The sequence below is a fragment of the Euprymna scolopes genome, chromosome 26 (assembly GCF_053919585.1).
Source record: "Euprymna scolopes isolate OS-2025 chromosome 26, ASM5391958v1, whole genome shotgun sequence".
In the NCBI taxonomy this organism is placed as follows: domain Eukaryota; kingdom Metazoa; phylum Mollusca; class Cephalopoda; order Sepiida; family Sepiolidae; genus Euprymna; species Euprymna scolopes.
The window spans coordinates 9,798,595-9,826,472 of NC_136507.1; the positions used below are offsets into that span (position 1 = coordinate 9,798,595).

At 32.2% G+C, this 27,878-nt stretch overlaps 1 long non-coding RNA gene across 3 annotated transcripts in view; it reads right to left on the reverse strand.

The window, feature by feature from the left end:
- LOC145247912 (uncharacterized) overlaps window positions 1-27,878 on the reverse strand; it is a 348,143-nt gene that overhangs the window by 278,469 nt on the left and 41,796 nt on the right. For all 3 annotated transcript variants that reach the window (XR_013863299.1, XR_013863297.1, XR_013863298.1), the window contains exon 2: window positions 8,199-8,352. This is a non-coding gene — a long non-coding RNA (uncharacterized LOC145247912). The remainder of the gene's footprint in view (window positions 1-8,198; window positions 8,353-27,878) is intronic.

Below are 27,878 nucleotides of genomic sequence, written 5' to 3' on the forward strand. Positions count from 1 at the left end.
ATCATGTGTAATATACTATGCCGTAATTCGAAAGCTGTTTAATTACAGGCATACGCGTATCAAAATATGAGGTTATATTTTTTTACTGATTAATAAAAATAAACATTTCATTCTACTTTATTAACTCAACGGTTATATATATATATATATATATATATATATATATAATTCGTTATGACGACTTAGTTTTCCCATTATAAATAAAACACAGCAATGTCTCTTGTGTTTATTTTCTTCATTATTATTTTTCTCACTGCATAACATCGGGAAAACCCTGTTAAATTCGTGTTTTACGGCGATTTTAAGTTTAGGTGACGCTAAGAGCCAAAGTTAATATCTGAATTCTTATTGCCCTCATTTTTGCGTTTGTTGCATTTCTGTCACGCTTTATATGATGACGACATAATTGCATATGAAAATAAAGCAATATGTTTCTATTTTAACTGAGAATTATGGAGAGTTGATCGTAAAGGGGGAGATGCGCGCCAGAAAATTCGACTTTCTTTTAGAAACTAACTTTCAATTAACAGCGATATCCCTTTTTTTTATGTTATTATATAACTATTTGTAACTAGCTGAAACCCCTGCTTTATAATTACATTGCAATTGTAGTCTCACTCGATGGGCGTTTTCATAGGCAAATACCGTTTTACTACATTGAATAGACTTTGGTTGAATTTCATTACACCTGTGTAATCTGTTTACTTAAATTATCTTTCAAATATCATACATTTAACCTATCTTTCTGACTGTTGATCAAGTTAGTTGTTTCTTACCATACATGTCTTAATGTCAGATTCATAATTTTTTTATCCAAATGACCTTTTGGTGCATTTGATAATTATTTTATGTTTGTGCATTTTTCACAAGGTGCACGTTTTAATCGAGACGATTTCTCCATATGCAGGGCGTGCGCATAAAACAGGGTTTCTGGTTCATAATTTTTATTTAAATGGTCTTTTGGCAAAGTTGATTATTACTATATCGTTTCTAACATTGCTCGCCACGTGTAAAATTTTATAAAATTTTATCAAACTGATTACTTTTTACATATTGCATAAATATTAAACTATCCCTCCCTATCTCGTATGCATATGGATGTATATTAGGTTTTATATTTAAAAAAAAAGTAACTTTTTTATTTTCATTGGAACGTATTAAATTATTGCATATCAAATTTATTATTCTAATAACCTATATTTTTGTTATGATCATCGCTAACATTTTTCTTATACATGTGGGAACATATAAAATAGCAGAAATACAATATTCTTGGCTAAGCACATTACATACACTACTGATTTAAAAAGAAAAATTCTAAGCTAACTCTGCATAATGTAATCTTATAAAATAGTTACCTCCCTTTCTACAAATAATTTTTGAATTCGATATATTGGCTAAGTGAATTATGCTTCTCTTTCAAAAAATGAATATATTCTGAAAAAAATAAAATTTCACTTCTGAAACCTAATAGATCATTCACGATTACGCTATCCCGGTTACATCTATCTCTCTCTCTCTCTCTCTCTCTCTCTCTCTATATATATATATATATATATATATATATATATATATATATATATAGATATATATATATATATACGAGCAAACAGTTAATACAACATGTTAAAAAACACTTTGAAATGAGTTAAAAACATTTAATCTGAAAAGGAAACACTAGATAAGTGGATAGTCCTTAATCCGCGGAGTTTCGAAGAAATACTTTCCTTCTCATCAGAGGGTAGGAATTAGCAAAATGCGATATCGGATTTTGCATGCAAAAGTATTTTATGAAACAACGAGTAAGTCAAAGATCTTACTTGAAAAAAGTGAAACAGACTGAATATGGTGACGAAAAGGGTGATTACACATGAATGGATAGTCTGGTGTAAGATAAATAATATAGATAGATAATATGGTGGAAAATAGATAATAATTTTATTTTATATATATATATATATATATATATATATATATATAGAGAGAGAGAGAGAGAGAGAGAGAGATAGTGTTTGCTGAAGAGAATATTGTTCAGCAGTAATAATTCTTTATTCGGTATTAAATATCTAAATCCGTATTCTAGTAAGTCTTTGCCAATAAGGAGTATTACCTGTTTTAGACCCTATATACGGTGATGCACAAACAGCATACGTATTCTATTTAAATGAGTTTCTAATAAGCAATACTTAAATGAAATTATCTTGAGAAGAAAAATACTACGGGCTGTTCCTTCTATCTACCTCTGTGATTTTTATTTTGAAGAGCATGTATATTAACATGAATATTAAAATACGTTTAAATATTGAAATGTACATATGCATCAGTAAATCTTAATGTAATTTTTTTCAGTTTTAAAAGAAAAATGAGATTTCTAATATAGGCATTGAAATAATAACGCATATGCACAGCTTCATATGAGCATTATAAATTAATTTAATTTACCTTATCTGATAAATGGTATTAACAGTATTAATATGTGTACATACATAAACTGCTGATCGAAAATTTAAGACCACTTAAAAATCTTTAAAAAGAACCCTTTGCTAAAGGATAGATTTAAAACTCTTCCGACTTAAGTTTGCTAATACAATCTAAATGGTTATAGAAACAAAAAGGTACATTCCAAAACTTTTATTTAAAAATTTGCATTCTTATTAAATTAGGCTTTTTACACATGATCAAAATATAAGGCCAAGGGTTATAAATTGTTAGATTCATGGTAATTCTAATGTTGTTAGTTCAATTAGAGATTAGCAATCACCGAGTAAATGTGTTGCCATACCTAAAGCAAGAAAACTAACTGAAGTTGAGCGCTCTCGAATTCTAGGATTCCATAAGCAAGCTTTGTCACAGCGAGTGACAGCAGCTCAGGTAAATCGCGGTAAAGCTATTATTTGCAACTTTCTAAAGAACACTGAGAATTATGGAAAAGCAAAATATTTTGGTAGCCCCCCCCCAAATAAAAAATTCCCCTTCATTGACTAGGAGAATCAAATTGTTTGCTATGAATGACAGAGAACTTTCTTCTAGTCAAATTCAGGCGGTTACAGATGCTGATTGGAGCCCAATAACTATCTGACGACACTTACAACAAATGGGCATGGTAAATAAAAAGAGCACACAAATTCCTCGATTGCTTCCACGACACAAAGTGGTCCGCTTAAGATTTGGTCGTGAATACCAAACCTGGGACGTGGAGAAGTTGAAGAACGTACTGTTTTCTAATGAGAAAACATCCAATAAGGATGGTCTTGATGGATTCTAGCGATATTGGCATGACAAATCATTCCCCGTGAAATTTTTCTCCACATGTCATAGTGGTGGAGGGTCCGTAATGGTATGGGGTGTTTTTTCTTACAGAGGGACGATGGAGCTCCAGGTGGTGCAGGGTCGTCAGGCAGCAACTGGTTATGTTAGCATGCAACAAAAAACATCTTTGATGATGGAGGGTCATCGTTTGTGTGAGGATGGATGCTTATTCCAACATCATAAGCCGGCAATCAACACTGCAAGACGGTTCTTGAGCTTTCTACAAGAAAATGGAGTCCATTTCCTGGGAAATTCCTACATACTCATCGGACTTGAACCCAATTGAAAAGGTTTATTGATGGATGACAAGAGAGGTTTATCGAAATGGCAAACAATATTCAACAAAAAATGAACTTCGTCAAGTCATCTTCAGAAACTGGAGCAGGATCCCCAGCACCTTAATGGAAACACTTATTTCTAGCATGACCGAAAGCATTTTTTTCATCAAAAGCAGTGGAGGTAGAACTCATTAAGTTTAATTTTTGAATGTGTTCATACCTTTTTCATACACTTTTTGTACAATTTAATAGAATTTTGTCTCTAGATTTTGATCATGTCATGTGTAAAAAGCCTAATGTAATAAAAATCCAAATTTTAAACATAAATCTTTGGAATGTAGCTATTTGTTTTACTAACCTTTTAGATTGTAGTATCGGTAACCAATCCTTAAGTCGAAAGAGTTTAAAATCCATCCTTAAAAAATAATTTTTTAAAGATGTCTTAAAATCTATCCTTAAAAAAGTGTTTTTAAGATGTTTTTAAGTGGTCTTAAATGTTTTATCAGCTATGTATTAAAAATATATAGTATATAATGTATACATTAACATGTATAATGTGTATATCAAACTCCCAATGTTCTAGACTTTTCAGCCCGTTAAAATCAATCAAATATATAGCTCGTTTACTTAGAATGGGCGCGTTATTGAAAATGGCTAGCAGAATATTGTTAGATTTGTGCTCATTTTTTCATTAAATACTACTCAATATTAATCCCTAACAATACATCAAAGAGAGCATTGCATACAAATTTTCATATCAAAGATCCAGACAAAATTTCAGCTTAGATGTTTTGGAGAAGTTGGACGCACAGAATAAAATGTAATGTAATAGAAACATATTAAAATATAATAGAAATATATAAAAAAATATATATATGTATATACTGAAACTAGGTCAAATAATAAGTTGCAGAAACCCTTTTTTTTCTATTATATTGTTTTAGGTTGCAGAAGTGTGTGCAAGAGTTAAAAGGAGACCGAATAGAGTAGTAGCTCTTAATCTGACTCGTATACCTAAATCAAAAACACATCGATATGCATGCGCACACACGCATAATATATTCTCTAGTGTCTGTAGGTGTAGGGATATTTGATAATATTTATTTAATAACTATTTTAATTATAAAACTTTTTTTTCCAAAATTTACTTTGTTATTTATTTACGATTTGGAGAAAAATAACTGTAACTTCGACACACATACAACATTGCGATATCCAGTCGTTAAATACTCTATGAGTTTTTACTATGTATGCTCCCCGAATTGCCGTCTACAGGCACGAAACTTCCTTAAATATTTTAATATAAATTGCATATGATTATGGGGGATACAAATCTTCGAAAAAAAGGGTATATTTGTAACTAGGTATGAATCTATCGACTAGCAGTAGTATCACTTCCTACGATTATTTAAGCAATTATTCAATATGGAAAATGATTTGTAATTTTAAATATTATATTATAATATAAACATGCATATATATATATATATATATATATATATATATATATATATATATGCATATTTTTAGGTTTTATAGATATTACAGATAACTTGACTTTGCAAATCTTTTCTATCATTTAAAAATGTTTGATAACGTGTATGTTTATTAAAAGGTAACTTATGAAAAGTTGAAAAGCTACAATAAACATCCATATGAATACTTTGCCCTTAATTGCTGATTTCAAAAGGCGAAGAATTAGGAGATACATCTGCCTTACTTTTAATGCTAGGTTTATTTATGGTGTCTTTTACATATATTAAAAACGCTTCCCAATAATTTTGCTGATGAGGAAACTTTTTTTTTTTTTTTAAATACTATATATAAAAATTATTGTCCGTGGCTTAATGTCTACCAAAATAAAAACATTTTTTTCGAAACGATCGTACAAATTATTGATATTGTTGTTGTTCCTTCTTGTGAAACGGATTTTAAATTTAATTCTAATTTGAATTTTAAATTATCAATCACATTACTGAATATATATATATATATTTATACATACATATATTTATATATACATATTTTTTACGAAAAACATAACATTGTCGAGACACTGGGCATGCTAATGTTTCAGACAAATGGTCGGTTAAAACCAGAAGTCTTCGCCAGGCGACTTCATAAGTGGTAGTCTTCCACAAAATGAACCCGTCCTCAAAACTAGTTGCGTAACTCACACATGATGATGTACCAGATAATCATAGTTTAATTTGATTTAGGGAGATTCTCTTTCCTTTCCTATCTTGGTTGTATGGCATATTTCTATCATGGAACGCTAATGTACAAGTTCTTAGCAATTTAAAAAGAATATTTAAAAATATTTATTCTTAGTGTTTATTCATTCATGCCTCTTCGAGCAATGCCAGAAAATTGGTCCTGCTAATTAAAAGAACAATATAGACTATTTGTATGGAATTGTAATTAAACTCATATTTGCTGGGGCTGTTGGTTTTTCTTTGCAAAAAAAATCAACAAGAAAACTAATTTATAGCGCTATCAAACATGCTGTTTAAATATATTTTTCCTTCCCTGGATTTTACAAAAATGATAATAATTAGAATTATTATTATTATTATTATTATTATTATTATTATTATTATTATTATTGTTGTTGTTATTGTTGTTATTGTTGTTGTTGTTGTTAATTTTTTATAATTATAAAATTCATTATTGATATAAAGCTCTGTCTTAATTAGCTAAAACTATATATATATATATATATATATATATATATATATATATATATATATATATATAACATTCTGTTTTGTCCAGTAGGTACGGTTTCAACGTTGATTTCTTTGATGTATCATTCTTAAAATGCGCTTTTCCATGTCTGTTATTAGTCTCTCTGTTCATTTAATCTCTCTGAGTCCTTCTTTTTATTGTGTAATTTTTCGTTAGTCATCTCTTTCCTGCTCTCTGTTGTCTATCTCTAGTTTATTCTTTCGTTCCTCTTCATCTCAACTCTGTCTTTGTTCTCCACTCTCCTTGATTTTCATCATCTTCTCACTATTCTATGCATCTTGTTTTCGCCTCTTGTCCTTTATTCCTCCATTACCCTATCTCTTTCTGTCATACTTAACTATATTCGTCTTTTATCTTTCTTTATTTTTTGTTAGTGAAAAGAACATATTTAAAAATGTCCAATTCTCTTGCAATTCATCCCACCACCTTCTGATAATGCGAAGAGTAAACATTTTCAACGCCCTACCCGGATATTAAAACGGTGTCCCCTATTTTTCGATCCGGTCACTCCTTAGCCAACAAATAGCGTTTCATTAAGCTCCCTTTAACTTGCAGTCATACCGACATGCATCGTCCGGAAATTGCTATCTGCTGTTACCTGCAAATTCTACAAAAGAATTAATGCTCATCAGGTTTAATGTCCCTCCCACTGCTGGCCTTTTTAAACGAACTTAGTTGTGTGTGTATATATATATATATATATATATATATATATATATATATAACAAATATATGAGCTTTCAACAAGAACGCCTCTTTTCAGTGTTCCTAGAAACGTAGGTATTTGAAGCTAAGATTCGAATTAACCGTCTTTAAAACCCTTGGTCTACTACACGGTAGCCAACCAAAAGATTCTACGTAAATAGGTGAACCTTCAGATATTTGTTTCTTGTAAATAAAATTTTCTATTTTTCTGGGTTTCAATCTTTGTTATATTTTACTTCAGTCGATGTTCTAAAAAATGAAGATCCCCCTTCCTTCGGTTAAGAATTTATCTGTATATAAGCGCCATAAATTTAAGAATATTCCATTATAACTTCTTTACGTCTATAATATTGATGTTAGAGATATATTTTTTCCATAATTTAGACGTTAGAAATTTTGATTTTCCTTTCATTAATTTAACGGTTACCTTAGTTAAAGTTATCTTTTTTGTGGTCACTTAATTTCAGCACAAGAATCTATCTAATCTAGTGGAGTATCCAGCTTAGTGATATTATTATAGAGAATATTACTTAGTGAAAAGCCGGGCGGAACTGCTAGTATATATGTATGTATATTATATATATATATATATATATATATATATATTATAATACATATATAATATATATATGTATATATATATATATATATATATAGAGTGTATGTGTGCGTGCGTGTAATGTGAGAGAGGATATGGGTATTTAATCAAATAAACAGCTATCACGCCACCAAACACATTTAAAGAGTTAACCTAATTATAGTAATATAATTTCACGATATATAACTGTAAAAAAAACAACGAAAAAACAATGCAATTGCCGTATATTATGGAATTGCATTTCTTATTATGGAATTACTTGTCGAACCAAAAATCGTTACTTACTTAAGATATAAGCAACTGGCCTTTCTTGCTAAATGACCAACCGTTTAGCAGATAAAATAGGAATTATACATCAACACATACGTTTCATATATCACCACGCACTATACGACAAATCATTGTAATAGACATGTGAATGAGTATATTTTTTCACATAAACAAAACACAAATTCTGTCTTCCAAATAAAATATTAATCGTTTCTTATCAACAATTATATGAATACCTGTGCAAGGAGAAGGGGATATTTTCAGAACAAGGTGATTTTATATATACTCACGAATGTTATTTATCAAGATACAATTCTGTTAATAATATTTTACTCCTTCCAGGGTGAAGTACCAATTAGGGAGCATTGGAGTATTTTCACGCGCACCTTAGTTACTGCTGATCCCAAATGGTTGTCCTTGTAAAGGTTTCGGTTCCGAGAACAACTGCAATTAGCAATAACATTTTATACTGAATTAATATAAAAACAAGTGACGCATGCATGGACCACATGAGTCCACAGAGAACGAGGCATATAAAATGACAAAGTTCAGTATCTGCACCCCCATAAGTCTCCAGGAGGCGCGTCAAATCCTGGTAAAAATGAACAAACTGTTCAGTTTTATGCCTTAACATATGCACATGTGAGTTCTGCACCATGCAAAAAAGACTAAATCCATCATTTGCCCCCATATTAAGCCCTCAAATTCCCAAGGTCTTAACATATTTAAATTTGAGTTCAGTCCCATGCAAAACTGCTAAATAAATTTACACAGAATGTTTTGGACCAATATAGTAAAATAGTTTTAAAAATGGAGTGTCTTTATTAGCTCTAAAACATCCCCTGTGGCACACCTAAGAGTAATCACGGATTATACACAAACAAACTCATAGAGAAATCAGTGAGTTACAACTTTTCAGAAAGTTTATAAACATCCAATGCATCAATTTTTTTTAATAAGCACAAAAATGTCAGTTTTAACCCTTTTTACCTGAAAGGGTCATCTAGTGAGGGGAGCAAGCGAAGTTTTCCCGGAAAATCCCTTCTGTTACTTTTTTTACTAATATAATGTTTAATGTTTGTGGAAATTTTTTTTAAAAATTCCAAGGCGGAGTTATTGAGAAAAGCGCGCACAGGCAACCGGATGAAGGGACGAACAGACAAAGATGAATTTACAGGTTCACCATCCTTTTTCGGGCGATTAACAAAATCAATGGATGAATAAATATTGGTAAATAAAAACAATTATTGGATTGGACATTAAATAACTAAAAATGTTTAAAAGATGGTTTGAAAATATTAACCGGGTAAACATCTTTATCAGAACATGTTTAGTAAACACAACTTGAACGATCTTAAAAATGTATGAATTTATATATGAATAACAAAATATATAACTTGATATAGAAATAACAATATAGATAAATTGATATATGAATAACAAAATATATAAATTGATATAGGAATAACAAAATATATAAATTTATATAGGAATAACAAAATATATAAATTTATATATAAATAACAAAATATATAAATTTATATATAAATACCAAAATATATGAATTTATATAGGAATAACGAAATATATGAATTTATATATGAATAACAAAATATATAAATTTATATAGGAATAACAAAATATATAAATTTAGATAGGAATAACAAAATAATGAATTTATATATGAATAACAAAATATATAAATTTCTATATGAATACCGAAATAAATGAATGTATATATGAATAACAAATATATAAATTTATATAGGAATAACGAAATAAATGAATTTATATATAAATAACAAAATATATGAATCTATATAGGAATTACAAAATATATGAATTTATAAAGAAATAACAGAATGCATAAATTTATATAGAAATACCCACAACCTCATATATAAAACCTTATCCGACAATTTCATTTGGAATTAAACAGCCCAGAAATAGTTTCTAAAAATATAACAAAAATATAATCAAACTATAATTATACTTAAAATTTTGTCTAGTAAATTTCGATCAAAATACATTATATGGTTTTGCTTTTTAGAACATTGACTTCAGTAATTTTCAAATTAAATTTTTAAGCTTAAACTATCTAAAAATAATTGAAATCCATGGTCGTGATTTATTAATGTTTAATACCAATAATAAAGTAAACGAAAATTTGAACTTTCAAATTAAATCTTGTCCGTACATTAGCTCTCTAAAATCCGTTAAGGTACCCTAAAAAACTGAAATTTTAGATATATTTTTTATTTATGTAAAGTACATATTACACGAATTAAGGTCTTAAAATTTTCACAACGAATTTTTAAAAGATCTTCACAAATCGAAATTAAACTCAGTATAAATCACATTTGGAAGAAAAAATATATGGACGCGAATATTTGAGTTATTCGCATGTACTGAATAGCTAAGTGACTCAATATGATTCATGGGGGCAGGACTTTTTTCTTTTTTTCACATAGGCGTCACCACTTATCAAGGCCGATAGGCCACTCAAGGATAAGGGTTAAAGAGTGTACAGTGGTCAAAAAGACAATATAGTAATCGATAGTAATGGAAGTTCGGTAAATTTGTTAACTTAAGTGGAACGGCTCATCAGAAATTTGTTCACGTTGGACTTGAAGACAACCATATTATAGACAGCTGGAAAGCAGGAAAACGGAAGACAATTCCACAGGCGTGCAGTTCTGAGAAATAAGGTTTGATCATGGAATCTATGTTTAGGTTTAGGCACAGATAAAGAGTGAGGAAAATTATTGATAATGTTTTCAGCTATTCTAGTGTTTCTTGTGAAAGTTTGGCGAGGGGGAACCATAGATTGAAGCTCAGTCGAAAACTTTCCATAAAAATAACGATAAAGCAGAGACAAACTCGCAACATCTCTTCTGTGAGATAGAGGTTGCAGCGAAGAGAAAAGGACATCTCCCACCAGGCCACGAAGTCTATTTTGAACCCTATCAAGGCAGGACGAGTCTTTTCTAGCAGCTCCTGCCCATATGTGGCAACAGTATTCCATCCTTGGACGTATCTGGCTCTTATATAGATAGAGAATTGCATCAGCAGTGAGATATCTACTGGATCGATAGAAGGATCCGACCATTTTTCCAGCGGCCTTGGCAACAGCTCTAAATCTTCAAATACATATAACTGACTTTTCTTATGAGTGTTATTTTAAGTCAATCTAACAAATGGCGGCGTTGTTTTGTTGAGAACGTATCATACTTGTAAGCGTCGAGTGTGCAGTTTCGAATGTATCCATCAATATGTTTAAATGTAATTATACGAAATTAAAGATCATATATTTTTTTTATTCTTTAATAAAAATCACAGTACATAATTTTGGAAGAGTTAGTACATAATTCGTTCATCACTATGCATTCCTTTCTCTCTTTTTTTCCTTTTTCCAATGTTCTCTTTTTTATATATTTCCATATGCATATACGTAACTCCATAGAGCTGTATAGCTACGTATATATTGATATGTGCGCATATTTATATATATACATAAATGTATATATATATATATATATATATATATATATATATACATATATATATACACACACATATACGCACTAGTGATGGGTAGATTCCAATTTTTTCTCGATTTCGATACAATTACCGATTCTGATTCTTTATAAAGCTCTAAAATTTTACTATATAATTGCATTTTTCTCTGATTATCGTAAAAAATACACTTGTTAAATGTGCAAATATTTTCCGAAACATAAGCATATACTTGTGTGGGACGACCTATCATTTTTAGCTACATTAGTAGTTTAAAATCAATAAATATTAATTATTTTTCATTATTATCAGCAATGGGCAATTAAGCTTTAAAGAAAATCAAATAAAAATAGACAAAAGAATCGTTTTGGCCTCGGAAAATCGGTACAAAATTTTCCGATGATTTCGATACACTCTAATATTCCGATTTTTCTGATTCCCGATTCCGATTCCGATTAATCGTCTCAACGTAAATATGTACATAATTATTCCATGTATTAACATAGAATGTTATACTGAGTTATACGATTATATGCGTCCTTTTTATTTTTTTATTTCAACAGTGTTAATAGGCGGTTTGTCGCCTGACTATTCCGTAAGCGGATAATGTGCTCGTGATTCTGTTTAGTTTGTTATATATATATATATATATGAAAAAATTTTACGTTTTCTGCCACGCACAGGTCAACCCCTCTTCGTTGAATGCTGAGTACAATGTGATATTAAATTTCTGAAGTTGTATGACTTCAAAATGATGTTTTTTTTTTAATAATCACAAAGAAGTGTCGGCCCTGAATATATATTCTCATTAAAATAATAATTTCCAATCCAAAAAATTATTCGAAATGGCATTTTACCTCCTATCAAGGCAGGACGAGTCTTTTCTAGTAGCTCCTGCCCATATGTGGCAACAGTATTCCATCCTTGGACGTATCTGGCTCTTATATAGATAGAGAATTGCATCAGCAGTGAGATATCTACTGGATCGATAGAAGGATCCGACCATTTTTCCAGCGGCCTTGGCAACAGCTCTAAATCTTCAAATACATATAACTGACTTTTCTAAAATCCTCCACACCTGTATGCATGTGAACCAAAACGTAAAAACGACATGTGGTCATAGCTCGAAAACTTTACCTCATTGACAAAAAAAAACAATGTGATATTGTTATTCAACACATCAGATTCGTTTTTAACTAGTGCAATTTCCTGAATGATTGATTGAATCTAAAGATTCAGTCCGTGTAGGTCCCTAAAAATTGTTATAGGAGACTGGTACATTCATAGACATGTATTTAGGAAATCACTACTATATATCAGCTACTGTGAACTGAGTAGCGTCACTGTATGAAAACAGATAATAAATGAATAAACATCCAAGACAAGCCATTTTTGTTTTGTTCAGCAGATCATACACGACAGAATGAATTTTCATAAGAACAGTCAAATATAGGTTATTTTATATTAGAGAGTAAAATGTTGGTTTACAAAATCGACGAATAACGCTAGAATACAGTCTATTTAAGAGGAATTTATACAGAAAACACTGTCTTCAGATTTGATTTGCTTGGATAAGAATGAGCGGCATCACAAGATTATCAAAAAATAATTGTGAAACGATAAAAAATTATTTGTAAAGGCCAGAACACGTATGGACTTTAGGATAGAATAAAAAATGCTCCCCATATATGTGCCTTATCAAATAGTATTCTGAGTATTCTGGAACCTCACAAAGCATTAAAAGTATCATTATGAATTTTGACCTATATATTCCAGGCAACATGCTGAGTAAATTTGCCAAGGTGTTTTTTTTTTGTAAACGTTTACATTTAAACAGTCAAAATATGATTTTATTTCTAATTTGGTAACAAAAATAATGCTTCTTTTTATAATAATAACACGTCTTAATAAGTATGCTAAAGTTGCTGAGGCATATTTGAGACCCGGCTAAATCAACGTTCATCTGCTAGTATTTTATATGATTTCGTTTTATTGTGTTCTAACCATTGCATCTTATTGATAATTACCCTCGGCTTCTTTTGAAGTGCCTTCACGTCCGTTGCCCAATATATGCTTGCCTCGCTCATATTATGTACTGACCCTCTCATCCTCTACAATTATTTCTACAAAAATATACTCGGCGCCTCTTCTTTATCGAATCATAAATTCTCGCTTTAAACTGTGCAATTCACACAATAATTAATGAACTCATTCTCATGGAATTTTGGAAGCAATGCATCGACTGAACTTGTATCCCTGTCTGTCGATATATTTCCCTCTGATTATTTTTTTTATTCTGATTTTTGCTTGCTTTGGAGCTTCTTACTATCTCTTGGATTGTGTGTAGCGTGGGCAATCTCGGTCCATTACCATTAGTTTTCAAATTTTTATTTAGAAATATATTTGACGATATAGAATATAATATGCGAAATAATCAGTGATCGATGTTTTTTTATTCGTTTTTGCTTTTCATTCAATATGCACAAATGGGGAAAATCTTAGCAGAGTAGATAGGGCAGCATAGCTATGTCATGGTGTTTATAGAGAACCCTCCAGTAAAAAATACACTAATTAACATGGATGTGTGGGGATTAGATTTTTACTTTACACACCCACGTTATTTTTGTATGCACACACACACACACACGTGTATATATATATATATATATATATATATATATATATATATATATATATATATATATATATATTGAAAGGAAACATTTTCCGAAATAACTTTTCCAACGAATATGTCAAAACAAACAATAAATCGAAACTACAGAGATTTTTAAAAAATGACACAACCATGAATATGCAAAACCTAAAGCCAATCGTGTCCCAAGAACGTAGAATAAGCACATCGCCCAGATAACAGCAAACACTTGATATTGTTTAACCAAAAAAATAAAAGAACACTATTTTCTGTAGCAATCTACTTTTGCTTCTCTCAAATCAAAATACGACACAACATTCAGTCAATCACAAGATATAAAAACCAATGCTGTGTACATAATAAAGAACTCATTAATCCTACTCAAATCATCGACAAATCTGTATTTGATGTTATTTAGCAAAATTAATTCATCATGTGTCTTGATGAAGTGCTTTCTAGATGTGAGATAAAAGCTTCGGTTAGTCAAATGTTCAGCTATACAGCGCAAGGAATGGATGTCATAACGGCAGAGATTCTCTAGAATGGTAATGAGAAAAACATCGATTTCCTTTTTCAAGTCAACCAAAGCAGATGAGAAAGTGAAATCCCTCAAGACTTGAGAGATGCAATATTTCTGTCGTTGTATAAAACTGGTTCGAAATCTAATTGCGGTTTTTCAGGGGCATATCGTTACTGTTCATTGTTGGAAAGGTGTTTTCAATGATTGTTCTTATTAGATTAGCAAAATTTAATTTAATATGCGTTGAATGATTTCTGTTTTTATGCTTTCAAATATTTTGGATCATTTAATAATCAAATGAAATCGATATTATCGGTGATTTATTGTGAAAGATTCGTTGAATGTAATTCACTATCTTCCGAATAGGTTGAGTAAATTGTGACTTCATATTTTTCTAAATGTGAATATTTGTTTGCCTCTTCACCAGGACTGTATATTAGAATATGTGCAGCTGAATGAGAAATTGCTATCACTGGTAACATATTCTTCCAAACATTAAAAAAAGTCTGTTAAATTATCTCTAAAAATGTGGGGTCAATACAACGAAACATCTGTTCTTTCACCTTTACCTTAATAAATGGGGGTACTTTCTGGCCGGATCGCTTCTTATGGCAGAAGATATCATCATCATCATCATAGCGGGCTCCTTGCCCGAACCAATGTGACCTGTCCTCTCCAGAGTCTCCTGTCTTCCATCAGATGTCTCAGATCTTCAGGTTCACAGTTGACGTCGTGTGCGATTTGTTGGATGTACGTGGATCTAGATCTTCTGCTTGCGCGCCCGTGTCGTGGAGTCCATGGCAATACAGGACTCACCAATTCATGCTTTCTCCTCAATGACCGGCAAATCGTAGGCGTCTTTCTCTGATGGTATTAGATATGGCAGGTAGATTGCCATAAAGTTGCTGCTTTGTTTGATGATTTTGCCAAGATATATTTAATATTGTTCTTAGCATACGGGTGTATGTGCCGTCTAGTTTTCTTTCCAATCTTTTTGTGAGTGTCCAGGCTGTAGCACCGTAAACAATGACAGACGCTACCACTGTCCTGAAGAACTGCCTTTTCAGTTTGTCAGTCAGTCTAGAAGTACATACTGAATGTAGCCCATCCAATGCGGTCCATGCTTTTGAGATGTGAATTCCGATATCTCTCTCTGTGGAAACTATGTGTTGCTGCCCAAATACGTAAACTCAGAGACTTCTTTCAGTGTTGGTCCAACCAAAGCCCTGATCTCTCCCTTTGCATTGAAAGCCATAAACTTTCTCTTATCCGCATTTATGTGGAGACCAATGTCATTTGCAGACTTTTCTAGCTTACGTAACAGTGTTTGCGCATCAACAGTGTTGTTCGCGAACAAAGCGATATCGTATGCGTAATCTGCATCAGTTATGTGTGCTGATTGATGATGTCTGTTTCTGGATTTCTTTAGGGTAAAGCCTAGCATGTTGTGTATATCATCAGAGGTGTAGAATACAAAATCAAGACAGACAATGAAAAGAAAAGGGGCAAAAGTATCTCCTTGTAGAACCCCAGTGCGGATGTGAAAAAATGAAGTGCCCCCATCTGGGGACCTGACCATTGCTCGATTGTTTTCATATATATGATAATTATGCGCCTTGGCGGAAGAACTAAATAATCCGTCAATGGCAGGACACAAAAGACACTGAGCGGAAGAATCATTAAGAGATCAACGACCAGGTTCAACTAGTCTAATTGAGAAATTACTGCGATTCGCCTGTAGACGTAGCCCACACAGGTGATATTATCCGAGCTATCGAGAGATTCAATATGACTCTAAATCAAACCAGAATTCCATACCGCATTGACCGCCACATGGGTAACCAAGGATCGCTACTTGGTGCGCCGGCACTGATCACAGCTATCGACAACTTTACTACAGCACCAAAACCTCAGCTAGCAAAATGTAGACATGCCATAAAAATATCCACCTTTAATGTACGGACACTTCAACCCACATCTCAAATATCAGAACTTGTTGCTTCATCAAAAGAACACGATATCGATACTGTGTGTATTCAAGAGCAGCGTCTCTTCCACAACGACATGGATATAAAGTACCATGAAATTGGTAACAGCTGGACACTAGTATCAGCGTCAGCATGGTAAAATTCGACAAATAGTACCATTGGGGGAGTAGGACTTCTGCTTAGCCCTCGAGCATTGAAATCATTGAAAAGTGCTGAGAAGGTAACACAAAGGATAATTCTTGCTACCTTCAGTGGTAATCCTGCTACTAGTGTTATTTGTTGCAGTTTACCAACGTCAGTGACAAGCAAGAGATCCTGAATTTCTACGATGAACTGTCAGCAATAATGCGCTCAATCCCCAAACATAATTTATTATATATATATATATATATATATATCATATTATATAGATTAGCACACGATTTATTTTTAAAGATATCTCTATAAAGTACGTCCAATAATATTTTATAAATGCATTACACGTCACATAGACGTATTGACCGTGTAAGGTTTAATAGTAATTATCAGAACTTACCTTTTCTTTTATCCGTAAATGATTATCACCCTAACTGAAACATTCTATAAATAAAAAAAACGAATATATTCTTTTTTATTTATTAAGAATTGTAACGATTTATATCTTTTTAAACATCTTTTTTTAAAATAATTTTCAGCTTTTTAAAACAAATAAGTTTATAACACCAAAGTTTAAATGTATAATTTAACTCATTGCTTTTATTTAAATAATTTGAAAATACACCTTTTCTTACTTAAAACACCGCCGGCTTAATGTTAATAGAATAAGTATAATCTAATCCATGATATGTGACCTGTTACATTTTCACCTTAAATTCAAGCCGTTTTCACAGCACAAACAGTAAGGTCAGTAGTCATAAAATAAACAGTATGTTCTTTATATAAGAGAGGCGCGTTCGAAATGTATGTTTCTGTTAAGAGCACACTTGAAACATGATACTTTACGTTTGTATTTTAAATTTTAATCCAAGCCATTATATATAACTAAATAAATTTATAAAATAAACAGAAGGTTCTATACAGTGCAATGTAGATCATTGCGGTGATGAATGTTAAGCATTCTTCCGCTGAAACCCGACGAGTACATCACTAGAGCTGGCAATCAATTGATTTGATTTGAAAATGGGCTATTTCAACAATTTCAATGACAATAAAATATATGGTAGTATAAAACATTCGTATATCATCATTCAATTCCGCCAACTTCGGGTCTCTCTGCTAATCTATCTATTATCTATAAAAGTGAAAACGTCTGCATGTCTTTGTGTCTGTGTGTGTACACTTCCCTACGCAATAACTCTGTCAATTTTCAGTATACAGAATCGAAATTTCATATACCGGGTACTGAGATTTGGGAAAATATTTGTAATGTGTTTTCGGCCAGAAATTTGTCTGTTAAAGGGTCAAAGTTCAACGATTTGACCTTTGAGAACTCTACCAAACTCCTCCGAAAATTTTGAGTCTAAACACTTGAAATTTTCGGACATGGATCTAACTTAATAACTTGATTTGAGCCCAAAACAATAACTGTTAAGGGGTCCTTATAGGTGTTAAAGTAAAAAAAAAAAGATGACCGCTGTTTTTACTCAACATACATCTCCAAACACTCGGGCAACGCCGGGCTAAAATGCTAGTCGTAAATAAAACAAAATCCCCGATGCGTCGCATAATTAATTTGTTAATGTAATGTTTTACGCACTATTAAAAAGTCGAAATATCTAAAGTGAAAAATATCGGACTGAAGATTTCATGATTTCGGTTTCAATTTCAGTCATGCCATTCATTTTATTTGCTCGCATTTTACTATCTCCTATTAATGCAATATTTACATTTCTAAGAGACGTAAAGACCGCTTATATTTCCAAATGAAATAAACGCCGCAATGTAGTTAATACGGTTTAAAAGGTGCCTATTGTTAAAATATGACAGATGAACAACACTACTTGTTATTTTATATTTTGCGTAAATTTTGACGATTTGACGTTTAACTTAAAAAGGGGTAGATGGTTGATGACGTACGTACGTACGAACAGATACCTGATTTACCGTATTGTCAATTAAGTTATTTAGACCCGAATACATAGGGGCAGTAACTCTGGCATGGTTTAAAATCGGCGGTCCTTCACTTTTTGCGAATAAAGTCTACTTCACCAAAGTTGTGTGTAATGAATCTTTAAAAACAATGCGCAGAAATAATCCAGCACGTTTTACATGTACGCACGGAAATGAGAAATGTTGTCGTTCGTGATTCTGCGAAGGTATTTTCTTTTATTTGGTACGAACTTGTTTAAAGGAAAGTCCAATTATTTCAGTAAATTCACATCACGTAGTCTTAAAGAGCGTTTTCAATAGGAAAACACTATATAAGTTAACACAGTCGAAAGTTGTAGTAACAAAAGTCTGTTGAAAGAAAATGCTTGTAGACACGTCTAGTCTGCGCCACGCAATTGATATGATAAATGTTCTCACGGGGCAGGGATGAACGCAGTATAAAAAAACAGCTATAAGGGTTTCTGTACAAAAACCCCGTTAATAAATAATAGATCTCAATTTAGCAAATGGTTTTGTGTGTGTGGGGGTGGGGTTATCCAAGAGTAAACCAATCTTATTAATTAAGTGCATGTAAATAATAGACAAGTGAAGTTTTGCATGGGTATTTTCGCATTTATTGACTTGCATTTTCCGGTGGCTGACGTAAGCCTGATCAAAATTTAAAACGCAAGGAAAGAAAAAGAAGCTCATTTATCGTATATCCAATGAAAAAAATATAAAAAAATTACCAAAAATATAAAATACAGTCAGTTTCATTAGATTTATTTTTTTAATGACTGAAATGAATATTTTGGCATTTTTTAAACGTATGAATTGATTTTTTTATGAGAATTTTTTTATGACAGTGTTTTGTGAGAAAGGTTATATTTTCTGTAACTATATCAACAAATGAAACTATATTTTGTAAGAATTTATTTTTACGGCAATCTTTAGAAAATATATTTATTTTGTTTTTCGTATTTTTCGTATTTTTTAAATTGCTTTTTAATGTAATTTGTTTGTGGAATGGGAATTGTGTTTAAGATTTCAATTCTTTTTATCGTTCTTTTGAAGTTATAGCACGGGTTATTTCTCTAAGGTAATTGACGGTCGCTAAAAGGCAGCCCTTCAGAAAATGTGAATTGCATAAAATGTTAACAGATTCAACTAGGTCCCCTATGCTCCGAAATGTTTGTAAAACAACTATTGCATGGGCATGTGCTTTTTGAGGGCCATTATTTGCTGTATCACTTAATGCAGTGATGTGATTGAACAAAATTGACTTCTTTTTTTTTTCAAAATAGAAAGATTTTGGTCTTTCTGTAATGGCGTCTACAGCAGTTTTAAAATCGAACGAATGCATACACATTTGTATAAAAGGTGCCTTCCACTGGTTATGTATAAAGAACAGGGTTACCTGTAAGAAAAGTGCTTTCTGTGTCACAATTGCTAGGAACATAATGTAAGAATGCAATTGAAAGAATACGCCCTTCAGCAATATTACTGTCTTCTTTTAAGTTACACATGCTTATATATTGAATCGTAAATATAATAGAGTTGCTACGTGTAATATTGAAAACTTTTATGATGTATTAATAGTAGTTATTAGACAACTATTAATTATATTTTTTTCAAAAAATAAACTTATTTTTATTAATTAAAAAGCGTTTTTCTTGTTTCATATAGACGGAACATTACTACAGCTGGTCTATCTTAATTGAGGTGCAGCTGCAACAGGTATGCACATATGTAACCAATAATATTTGTATAATAAACATATTATATACTTGTTCTGTCCTCCATCAAGCACGCTTTAATAAACACCTGGTCTTAAGTAGATCCGGATCTATACAACGAAACTATAAAACGATTATATATATATATATATATATATATATATATATATATATATATATATATATATATATATATATATCACCCCCTACTCGAATAAATGAGATGATATCTGAGAGAATTGTCTTTTTAAAGACTCATTAATCTATGTGATATATTATAAATACACACACCCACACACACACACACACACACACACACACACATATATATATATATATGTATGTATGTATGTACATAATATATATTGTACTAGCAAAGCTACACAGCGTTTCCCGGGTATTAGGACTTGTTATTGTAACTTATACAATCACCAACGACAAAGTAATTGTTTATTCCAGGCACGCTGCGCTTACATACACCTGCTCCATCTAGGATAATGAGAACTTTGATAATCTGAAGCTGCCCCAACTTTCCACAATGATTTGATCAAGCATGACGCCATAACCCCCTCTTACGCGAATAAAAATGAGGATATGATTTCTAAGAGGATTGTCTTATCCCAACAGTTGCTAATTCATGTGATTATAATCTCAAGTCGTCCCTCACTTAACACTATACTTTGAAGAGAAATGGTCATCACTGGAAGTAATTTCCAGCTTATCACCCCCTACTAAAAAAACACTCGCCAATCAATGTGATGATAATTTCAAGTTGTCTTTCACATAATACCGTTATCTGACGTGAGATGATGTCATAATCGGAAGTTACCCTTCGCCTATTACTTCTCTTACTCGAATAAACAGACAGAAAAATTGTCTGGGAGGACTGTCGCATTTAAACACTCGCTAATCTATCTGATGATAATCTCAAGTTATCTCTCACTTACCACCATATTTTGAAGAATTACGTCTTCACAGAGCGTTGCAACCATGCTTACGACCTCCCCACTGGAATAAAAATAGGAGATAATGCCTGAGAGGATTGTTTCATTTAAACACTCACTAATCCGTGGGATTGTAATCTCAAGTTAACTTCCACTTATCACTATTATGGTTTAGAGAAATGACGTCATCACTGCAAGTTGCTCGTACTGCCTATAACTTCCCATTTACTCGAATCTCTTAATGTCTCGGAGCATTGTCTCAATTATACTCTCGCCAATCCACGTGATTATGATCTCCAGTTGTCCCCCAATAAACATCTTACTTTGAAGAGAAATGACGTCATTCATGGAAGTTACCCCCTTCCTGCCTATCACATTCTTACTCGAATAAAGAGGAGATAATGTCTGAGAGGATTATCATTTAAACACTTGCCGATCCATGTGATGATAATCTCAGGTTGTTCCCAACTTAACACTATAATTTGAAGTGGAATTACGTAATTACCGGAAGTTATCCCTAACTATTGTCATCTCCTACTCGAATAAAACGGAGACAGTAATGTCTTATCAAAACTGTTGGCAATGCATGCATTAATGATCTTAGGTCGCATCCAACCACATTATAATTTAAAGAGAAATGACGCCTGAATGGCTCTACTGTTCTTTCGGATTACTACATACATACAAAGGCTTAATAATAAACAACTTGAATGAATGAATTTCATCTGAGCATGTGCACAGATGCAAACATGTGAGGTCGTTGGATTGATCACTGTACATGTAATTTTCTGATTTCTCACCGCGTTTTTCATACATCTAACCAAAGAATTTACTCGCTATAAACCATACTTGGTGCATGAATACTATTTCCTGAGAATTTCACTGTTATGTGGCCAATAGTTAAAGAGTTTATTTATTAGCTATTTGCACACTCACACACGTCTGCTGTTTTATTTATATACATTATTTTGAACATTCGACTGGAGGTTACTCTCAAAACGATGCAGTCGGGAAAACCCTCCTCATGTGCACTTGATAAAAACATGATATCTGTATAGTGTTAACTTGCTCTTGTTTAATCAGGTATGACAAGAAAGAATTCGTAAGTAATTCGTAATTTTATTCGTGGTAACGCCAGAACAGAGGATATAAATGAAATTCTCAGAAAGTCCTGCTTAAACTTAATGTGTAAATCTGTTGCTTCTTTGGATTTGCAGGTGTGAGATCGAGTGAATAACTGCGAGAGTAAAACCTAAGATGGGAACACTTGCCGGAACAATACAAATTAAAAAAAAAAAACTAAGAAAGAATATATTAACTCCTTAGAAACAATTCTTCCTTTTTTATAATATATATGCTACGTTGAAAGGTTTCTTTGAAAGGCAGCGCTATTTTAGTGGGAATGATTAGTTTCCTCGTGGTTTGGTTTGTTTCACTGGCGTTTTAATCGCTAATCTGACGTTATATAAGAAATATGTATAATTCCTGCTAAGCTGGATTCATCAATGATACAGAAACGCATGCATATATTCTCTTTTGTTCACGCATTTCTTTCCTCTATTTATCCGGCTCCCTCTATTTCTCTTTTTACATATATTATTCGGTGCAGAGACCAAATCCAATTTCCGTTGTGTGAGTCCGATTCACGCTTCAGCGATCATTAGATGATATGCTACACCTTTGTGTTATGAATTTCATAGAGTCCTCTTCGAATACACGTGGAAATTCATATATACATAGCTAATTGTATCTGCTCTGTGGGCCAATATGCCTCCTCTCGGTAATAATGGCAAAATGTACACGGAATTGACGTAATTGATTCGCATCAAGTTACAAAACGAAGACCCATTCATATTGTCTTCATAATACACACATACATCCCATATATATATATATATATATATATATATATATATATATATATGTGTGTGTGTGTGTGTGTGTGTGTGTGTTTGCGTGTGTGTGCGTGCGTATATATGTATATGCATATATATATATATGCATATATATAATATATAGTTGTATAAAATGAAAGTGACTACTATCTTCGAAAAACAATAAGAAAAAAATACTCACACTAACGCCTCAGTACACTAGACTGCTGGTACAGCGATGGAAACATGGCGGAAATGCAAATATAAACTGAAAGAAGTCAAATACATGGAAGGTGAAAAAGGGCATTTTTTGTGTTAGAAACAAAAGTGGCTATCGAATAAAAAGGACAAATGCTGTAAGGCACTTCGACAATATTTCTAAATCACTGATGTGTACATGAATTGTCATTAGAAAAGCTTCACTGCGTTAAAGGGCCATTAGCCGGTAATACAATATTGCATTTTCCTCTGTTCTTAGTAGTTTAAAAATCAGATATTTATCACGTCTTCAGTTTTTTTTTTATCCTTTCTATATCTTGTATTTTAATTTTTAATTTCACTTTGATTGTGGCGTTATTTGTTTTTTACTTTCGATCATATTTAACTTTCATTCGTATTTCCTCCTTTCTTTTCTGACTATTGCGCCCTTAAGTTCTAATTTAGTTTAGTAAATTATATTTTGATTTAAACCTCCTCCATTGGTTTGGGTATCTTGTAATTATGTTTGCATACCTTCTACGTTCGTTTTATACCTTATCACCTACTGTGGTGTATTATCACCTACTATAGTGCATTATCGCCTACTATAGTGTATTATCGGCTACTATAGTGCATTATCACCTACTGTGGTGTATTATCACCTACTATAGTGCATTATCGCCTACTATAGTGTATTATCGGCTACTATAGTGCATTATCGCCTACTATAGTGTATTATCGGCTACTATAGTGCATTATCGGCTACTATAGTGTATTATCGGCTACTATAGTGTATTATCACCTACTATAGTGCATTATCGCCTACTATAGTGTATTATCGCCTACTATAGTGTATTATCACCTACTATAGTGCATCATCGCCTACTATAGTGTATTATCGGCTACTATAGTGTATTATCGCATACTATAGTGTATTATCGCCTACTATAGTGCATTATCGCCTACTATAGTGTATTATCACCTACTATAGTGCATTATCGCCTACTATAGTGTATTATCGGCTACTATAGTGTATTATCACCTACTCTGGTTTTCTACCACCTACCTTCCTGCTACTCTGGTTTTATATATTCTGCTCTGGTTTCATACTCCCTATCCGTGTTTGCTACTAGATCAACCTTCGATTTCTTCTGTCTTCCATAATTTCACGTACTCTCTGCCTGTCACCGTTTTTCTATTCTCTGTCCTTTATGTGTTTTTTACTATCTGTGTTTACAAATCTTTTCCTACTATCTGTGTACTATCATTTTCAATACTTTGTAACCGCGTTATCTTCTACCGATGTTTTGCAGTTCTTACCTTTGGTTAAAAACATGTCTACCATAGTCTCACATTTTCGTACTTTCTTAGCTTATTTATTGCCTTTCTTATCATTGTGACTGTTTTACTAGACACAGATGAATTATTTTTTTCCTATGTTTGCATCGATTCTACTTTAATTTATTTACTATCGATGCTCCATTATCTCTCTTTTTGGTTTTTTATGGTCGCCTTCATTATTTTCACTTTGTCGTATAATTTTAGGCTTCTTCCAGTTTTATCGATTAAGATGGTTCTTTTTTTTTCTATTTGTTACATTTAATTGATACTTTCTTAGTGTCGTTCTTTCTCATTTCTACGGCTTTCTTATTTAACCGTTTTAGTTTCGTAAGGCTTCCCGATCTCTACGATTCTTACTTTAATCTATACGTTGTTTGCCCTTTTTTGTTCAGATATTACTCGAATATCAATTATCAATCGTATTTTCCAAGCGTTTATTCGACGTGCAATGTAGAATTTTTTCAATTGTCACGTGTTATCTTAGACTTTAATAATGTGCTTTTTTCTAGATTTTCTAGACAAGCATTTATAATTACAATTACAAAACTTACTGCAATTATCTTACATGTCAGTCACACTATGATTATACTAATCAAACTCTCTACACACAAGTGCCAAATGTCGAACTTAAGAATCTATACGGGATTTCGAATGAATAATTTGTTTAATACACAATGGTAGGTAGTTCTAGTCTCGTCATCCGTTGCCTGGTGGAAGTCTGACACATGCTTAATATTTTAAGCCGTAGTTAATATTGAACTTCCAACCTTCAACATGTAACTTAGAACAGGTTTTTACTTAACAACTTCAGCCATTGCACTACGTCTATATCTGGTTAATTAAATAGAGTTCAGCTTAATATTCAAGAATAGAGAACGCACTACAATTCTTATCCCTAAACATATTTCTACCTAATATGGGCCGGTCTATACAAGTTTTCCTAATAAATTCGTAACTGTCCGTTAATTATAGTAATTTTGTATTTTTAAATTTCTGGAATTTACGCTAGCATTCTACATTTAAGAACTAAAAATACCAGGTGTCTTTAATAAGTTTCCACACATGTGTATGAGCACTTTTATTGATAGTTCACATATGAAACTCTAGTATCATTCAAAGTGATCTCCCTTAGCTAAAATGATTTTGTTGAACGGTTCCAACTAATTGTAAATAGCCCAGTGAATGTCCTTTTGTGTGGGCGTATCAATAACCCTCGGCAGAATCTTTTTCACATCATCAATTGTCTTATAACCACAACCTCTAAAGTTTTTCTTGTGCTTAAGGAATAACCGAAAGTCTCAGGGGGCAAGGTCTGGACTATAAAGAGGGCGAGGTACTGTCTGGATGCCCGTCCTGGTAAAATATTATGTGACAAAAATGGAGATATGAACTGGTGCATTGTAACAAACTTTGCATAAATCGTCCGCATCTTTATGTAATCGAGAGTAATTGTGTGGACAGTTCCCACACTGAGATCAATCTGTGGACTTACTGCTTCTATAGACACACAGCGGCCCTTACTTATGAAATTCTTTATTTGGCTAATCAACATTGGTGGTCTGACTTCGTTATTTCTCCTATATTTCCCCTCATACCTCACAGGTTTTCATTGAATCTCTTATGCAATTAACAAACTAATATTCAATTCGTGCAAGATGGTCCGTAAGCACTATAATGCATTTCTTTGCATTTTTGTGGCATTTTTTTAAAGTTTAAAACAGAATTTCATTAAATATCGTTCTTCTAAAGTGTCCTCATGTCCAGATAGCATTTTGGAAATTCACAAACTTTGACAATCAGGCTTTAGTATGATGTATTCGAATTATTGATGTGGCTGTTAATTTTAACTTAAAATCATAAACAGTGATCAATCATCTCGTAAGGTGTACAGCAATAAGTTACTGAATTTTCAAGAGATAATGACAATTTTAATTGCCTGTACAAAAAGACTGGGATATTACTGAATAGACCTCCTATATATTGGCGCACTTCATCCTGAATTTTTTTAAAAGTTCCATTTCAGCCCGGCGTTGCCCGGGTGTTTGGAGGTGTATATTGAGCAAAAAAAAGCGGTCAAATTTTTAACTTTGGACCCTATGCTGATCCCTTTACATTTATTGTTTTGGTCTCAAATCAAGTTATTAAATAAGGTCCATGTCCAAGGAACGTATATCTAAAATTTCAAGTGTCTAGACCCAAAATTTCGGAGGAGTTTGGTAGAGTTATCAAAGGTTACATCGTTCAACTTTGACCCCTTAAGAGCCAAATTTTCGGCCGAACACGGATTAGAAAGATTTACTAAATCTCTGTGCCCTGTATATCAAATTTCGAGCCTGTAGACTGTAAATTTATTTCGTAGGAAAATGTACACAGACACATACACAGACACACACACGCATTAACTTTTATATATATATATATATATATATATATATATATATATATATATATATAGATTCGTGTTTTTCAAGGCATCTATCTGTAACGTTTACTTTTAAACACATCATGGAATGTTATATGGATTATGTTAATAGAGCCAGCTTACATTTGTGTTAGCGTGTATGAACAGATACTTTGTTTACTCATACTAGTCTGATATGTTGCTTTCGATATGTAGATGATAATACTTTGTATTTTTCAGCGAGATTGAACATAACAACTGTTTTTTAATTAACGGATGTTTTATTCACATTTACAAAGAAAAGAGAAAACATCATTTTTATGTCTCAGTTTAAAAGACCTTCAATTAAGTCTATGTTTATAAATGCACATTTTCTCCGGTTCAGATGTGGATTGGAACTTTTCTCTCCTATAGGATATACAATTAAACATTTGGTCATCTAACCCATAGACAGTTCATGCTTTTCTGGCCTACTAAGCATGGTTTTGAGGTTTAATGTATTTATTTGGCATCTATGGAAAATGGTGACTTATTATATATCATTAACGTACTTACGTAAAAAATATTGCAAGTTCTCTTCTTTTAAGAAGAGAACTTGCAATGCCTGGCACCGTAAAATATCCGGTACACATTAGTCTCTACTGGGTAGGTAAAACCATTTATAGGTTCGCTAGACAAATACATACTGTTGTACATCATCTGTATTTTTCTGCAATATAGGTAATGTATTTC